The sequence below is a fragment of the Falco rusticolus genome, chromosome 15 (assembly GCF_015220075.1).
Source record: "Falco rusticolus isolate bFalRus1 chromosome 15, bFalRus1.pri, whole genome shotgun sequence".
NCBI lineage: Eukaryota > Metazoa > Chordata > Aves > Falconiformes > Falconidae > Falco > Falco rusticolus.
This window is the reverse complement of record NC_051201.1, coordinates 16882013-16888294: the sequence shown is the minus strand read 5'-3', so window position 1 is coordinate 16888294 and position 6282 is coordinate 16882013.

Below are 6282 nucleotides of genomic sequence, written 5' to 3'. Positions count from 1 at the left end.
AGTTTTAGGGAGCAGGTCCAGTTCTTTAGCTCTTTCTTAGCACTAGAAATGAAGACGTTGCCAAGATTTTCAGTCTGCTTTCAGAATGCTCGACTCAGTAACATAAATCTTCCCAAATATGGGATTTCTTAAGGCTTCCTCTCTCAGAGATACCAGCGAGGTCTGCTTATCAAGTTTTGTCAGTCCAGGTCACATAAGTCTGAAAACTGCCTATTATTACTTTCATATGGTTGATCATGAAGCTCATCTGTCAAAAGCCCTTTACCTTTCCTCACATTTTCTTCCTTGTGCATGTTTCTTTGGTAGAGTTTCTGTAAGAATCATGTCTCTGGAATTATTAATGAGATTTAAATGAAGAGACAGAACCTAGGTTTTGCCAGAAATCCGAGTGGTTTTGGACTAAGCCAAACCTGTGGACAATCAGCTGAGACCTGCAATCCAGAGTTATTTCAGCTCTTTTAATTTTGGCTTTTGTTCAGCTAAATCCTTAACCCAAGCCCTAGAAAACACGCTTCTTAACCATCCTCAATGGCTCTGTTCCATTGTGTGAATAAATTTCTTTTCCAGTTCCTCTGGGGTGGCAGGAGGCAAGCCAAGCTGCCGTCGTAACGTCACTGCATTACGGGTCCCTGAAGGGCAGCTTCAGCCATACAGCATAGCAGAATCAAATATTCAGAAACCTTGTAGGCAATGTTTTAGCTGGAGTTTTGTTTTATATGGTCAAGATTGGAAAGGAAGATGGTGGCAAAGTCAAGAATGGGAGTTATTTTTCTGGACTCTCCTTTCTCAGCTCTAAACATGATGCCTCCCAACAAAAAAAGTCTTTGTTGTACATATAAAAGTCAAAGGAAACATTATTATTTTCAAGTTGTGAGCATTTTTCCATTGGTTGAAAACCAAACACTTGGTTAAAACTATTGATATGTGGTCAATGAATGAAAGTATTAATCAGTGAAATAAATAAAAAAAAAAGTAGAACACCTTTAAAATAGAGAATCCTTTATAGACACAGTAGGCACAGCATTTGAAATATATATATATATATGTAGAAGTACGTATGGTGTGGATAGAAGAAAAATAAGGTTGAAGAAACAACCCTAGCAGTTATTTATTAAAGACATGTGACACAATAATACTGAAAAAGTCAAAAGACTGTTCAGGTTGAGAACCTATAAAAGGTATTAACATGTACAAAACCCAAGAATGTGAAATTAATTAGTCTTGCTTTAAAGGAGAATTTTCCAAACACTGGAGCCCTCATGATTTATGTTAGGCAGCTATGGGAAAGCATAGTTCCACTTATTTGTTGATCCATTCAGCTGAACTTACTGTACTTATTTATCACCTTGTTAATTCAGACAGATGTGATGTCATCTCTCACTGCTCTCATCCAGCCTCTCTCGGCTGCAGTTAAGTTAAACCACTGGAAAAGAACAGTCGGGAGCACAGAAGAGTGCCATAATTGAAAATAGGTGCATTTTCCAGTTGAACATTCCTGTGATTTGGATCTGAAAACAAAAGTGAATATACAGCTTTGCTCCTGGGAGGATAAGAATGGGAATTATTTTCTCCTATAAGTCTGTTCATTCTATAAAGTTCAAGTCAGTGATCATATTTTAATAAGTACCATCTCTCCAGTATTTCTACTACTTTGAAGTACAAAAATGCTACTATGTCAACTTTTTTTCTCAAGTGACTTGTGAACAAATAAGGCATTAAATGCCTAGAAGAGGGAGAGGCACTATAAATATCAAAGGTAAGAATTAGTAAACTCAGAAATACAGTGTGCCAGTGATAAACATCAGAATAGAAACTGCTGGTGGTATCATGGCCCTGTAAAACATATTTTTTTAATCAGAAGACAATACTGGCTTCTGGGATTCTATTTTGCCCATCACTTTGTGATAGCTGTTGGTTTTTATGAGTAAATATCAAAGAAAACAAGAAAGACACTGGCAAATGTAGAGTGAGTTCAGTGGGGGGCCACCATGAGTGGCTCAGGTGTTGGGACTTGTCCAGCCTAGAGAAGAAAAGACTTTGGGGGGACCTCACAGTAGCCCCCAGTTTCTTAGTTACGAACAACTTTACCATAAAATCTTTGATTTCTTGTTAAACTTTAGACTGAAAGAGAAATTCTGAAATGGAAAAAGAGGTACTTTTATTTTTTCCACGAAGATGAATGTGGCCTGGATTTTGTTAAGTCACAGCTGCCCTTAGAATCTGATGCTGTGAGTAGATAAGTAGGAATAAACTTTAATTTTAGTTGCAAGACAGGTTAGACAGCTTTTATATCTCTGAGGAGCATTTGGAGGGACACCGTGGCAGGCCCTGAAATACTATAGACCTCCAACGGTCTGGTTTCCAACGGTCATCACATTACTTGTTTCATAAGGTCAAACTTTACAATGCAGTTACTACCATAGATAATTCCTTCAGAGATATTTTATCTATTTCATCTTTCCTGTACATGAATATGAGAACTACTTTTGCAGAATTGCAGTTTGGAAAGATAGACCATGTGAAATTTAATTTCTTAAAATGCCACAAAAATATGCTGTTACAGGTAGGCAGAAATCAGTGATAACTACAAATATTTTAAAAAATTATAGTAAAAATAAATAAAAAAGAAGCAAACTGTTGAGAGAGAAAAATAATAATGGCTAAGGATAAAAGAAAAAGAAACAAACCCCTGGTTTATTAACTACTCAAGGAGAAACAGTCTCTCAGCATTCTGAATATTTACATTTTTTTCTGTCATTCCATATATTCAAAATCCAAAATAACAAGAAGTATCAAAACTATTGTAATGAGAAGCACAGGAGTAAACCTAAATCAGTTATGTGGGGCATAATCTTTTGAATCTTACTGTGCTCCAAAGTCACCTACTGTAATGGATACTCTCTTTGGATCTGGGGAAGAAAAAAATAAAATACTTTTGTCATTTTTTCCTTACAGTTAACACTAAGGAATTCAGGAGGCATGCCTGCCTACACGTGATGAAAGGCTTCAGGCTCTGAGACTCACCACGATAAAAAAGTATGACAAAGTCAAAAGGAAAAGCATCAGGTAAGGTGTGTTGAGTCAAGGTGGTCTGAGACCTTCACTCATCTAAAGCCAGTTGAAAATGAGTAAGAGAAATAGCAGTTGGAAGAAATCAGAGTGAGAACAGGAAACCTGGTGGGGTTGGAAAGGGTGGATGTGAAGAGAAGTCTCCAAATTTTCACAGAAATTTCTCATCTGAATTTTTCTATCAGAATTGCCAGATCTTTATACACTTCCATCATTCCTTGAACACCACCATTATCATGCGGTCCTGGGTTTGCATGAAACCCCCTGCTACTGAATATCTAATCCGCATTCCTGCTCGGAGGGCTCCAGCCCTTGCAGTAGGAAGTTCACTGAACAGCAAGGGATGGGGTGTATGTTACTGGGCGTGCACACTGGAGGGTGCTAGTATTTAGAAAAGAGTATAATAATTGTGGTGGGGTCATCCCACACAGCAATTGGAATGGAAGGTCTGAGGGTTTGTCATCTAGCTGCTGCAGGAGAGCAAGCCGTGACTGCCTGTCATGCTTATTATCCAAGGCAGGCAAACATCAAGCAAATTTTAATGCTTATTAAAAATTTGGAGTCAGATTATGATTTCCATTGCTTATATTACACATGCTTAATGTACCTATATGCAAGCCTGTAGCTTATATCATTTTGCTATTAGTGTCTTTGTCCTTGTTTATATGTGTATTTATTTGTGTTTTCCTCAGGCTATTTTGAATGTCATTGGGGAGTTAAAGATGATATATGGCATGTTCTAAAGAAATGTAATAAAAGATAATATAGCATATTTCTTCTATGCCTGAGTATATTAATTCTTGCTTACATAAGAAAACACACAACAAATTGTAAACAAGGAATCATTTGGAATCAGATTATGCATAAATAATGATATGCATTCTCATCTCAGATATATTAAAAAAATAATCTAGTTTAACTACTAATGGGTTTAGGAAACATTTTTCTTTTTCAAAGGGAATTACTCAATGTAATAAAAACATGCTTTTTAAAATAAATGGATTAATTCCCTTTTGTTTCAAGATAAATAAATAATCATAAATACTGTACTTAGCCCTAAAAGAGGTATAACTCTTTCACACATGCTTGTCTTGGTGATGGAGTTTGACCTTGGCTTTATGACACTCATGTCTATCTGCTTTAAAAACTCTTTATGGCTTTTATGGCTGCTGCTTTACCTGCAGTCCTGTTGGTCACTCTGCAACTGATTCAAAGCTTATCAGTGGGGAAATTCTTCCTGTCTTCACTGGGCTTTTGTATCAGGCTCTGTAGGTTTGATCGTTTTGCCCATAAAGCTTATTGCAAAACTTCTACATACTTCAGTATCTCTTCTGACCAGGATTTTTTTATACCATTATGTGCATACAGGCATAGTTTGTTCATCGACTTTTCCAAGTCTGTTGCACCAGAAATCTTTTCCACATAACGGTAATTTTTAAAAAGATGCCATTTCAAAAACATTGTCGAGTTGTTTGCTTTCTTTGTAACGTATAATTTCTCCCTTGACTATATGTTTTTAACTTTAATACTGGATGATGAAAAAAAACCCCAAAAAATAAAAAAAACAAACATTGTATTTAGGTTGCAGATTCAGTTTAAGTGTGTGAGTATAGAAAGAGAATTTTTTTTGTTGTTGTTGTTCACATGAATAAAGCTCCTTAAGTGTTTGCAGGATTGAGGTTTTAATTTGTAACCCTGATCTGGCTGCACGTACAATTCTAATAAAGTTTAATGAACATTATTAAAAGTTTATATGCAGGCAAATAGGGTTGCACATTTGGAGTAGTCATTACTAACCTCCAGAAGAGAAGTAGCTTGAGGTAGCTCCAATTTTCCATTCACAGAAATAGGGGCATCAGGACAGTAAGGAGGAGAATAGGATCCCCTCATTTTCCAAACAAAACCCAACAGTATATTGGGTTTTTTAATGGACACCAGAAGTGCTTCTTTTGCAAAGTAAAATAGGAAAGAACACTATTGTACAATACCAATTCAAGTTTATACCTGAAGTATAATACATGTGCTGTAATAACGTTCAAATTCAGTAGTTTTGGAGCGCAGAAGGAGAGATCTGGCCAGTCATCCCCGAAGAAACCGCTTGTTCACACTAGTAGTGTAGAGTAAGAAGGAACACCAGCAAAGTGCAGCTCACCTGTGTTGCACTAAACCATACCACGTAGCTGTTTCCCAATCATTGACTAATTTTGCTGCTCCAGTTGACAAAAATATTACAAATACTACTCAAAGACTCTCACTGGAGCCAACTTAGCAGTACAAAGCCAGTTTAGCTTTGCCCCTTTGTTGCTTTGGCTTTATCATTCATAACCTGGAACAAAATACTGCTGTAGGATTTGCTAAACCCAAGTTACCGAAACTCGGTGAACTGGATTCTACACCTGTGACTTAAGACTGAATTTCTGAGACCAGAGGGTCTGGTCTGGAAGAGATAATCATGTCAATAAGTTGATTTTTTTCTAAAATTGTCACTGATTCCAAGGGAGGGTAGTCCTGCAAATGAAGTTACTCATGTACTTCACTCTTTGCCAGATCAGGTACTGTAAACTCTCTGGGGGAGGACCCATGGTTTTTTTTATTTGTCTGTAAAGTGCCATGTATACCTATGGCACTGTATAAATAAATAATAATAATAGAAACAATAAAAACCATCTAGGGATTAAGCAGGCCTTTTAAAGAGGCCAAATGTTCTTCACATAAATCTTGGATCTAATTTGAGCTCTAATAAGCTCCATTTCCTGCTTTTCCAATATTTTTAAGCCGCATTGCAATAGCTATCTTTTTTTTTTTTTTAACAGTTGTTTTAAGAGAGCCCTAAGGCAAGTATCTAATCAACCTAATGGAATTTTCCATGCAGTTAAGTGTTTTATTCAGCTCAAAACGTTGTCTTTGATTAGACTTACCACCTTCCCTTTTGCCCTTTTACATTATTTTGGCAGGCTCTGCAGGTGTAAAAGCTCCATCTCCACTGCAGCTCCATCATGTGTGAAATAGCCTCGCTGTGCGTGCCTGCCTGGTTGCCTCTGAGCTATGGGAAAAAACATCGAAGCCAGCTCTACAGTTCCAGTCCCAACCTTGGATCTGCCAGTGCTACGTTCTAGACCTATGACAGCCCTTGATAGAAGGTACTCAGGTCAGCTTTTAATTAGCCAACTTGTATCCCGCTGGTGACCACAGAGTGCTGAGTGCAATCCAGGC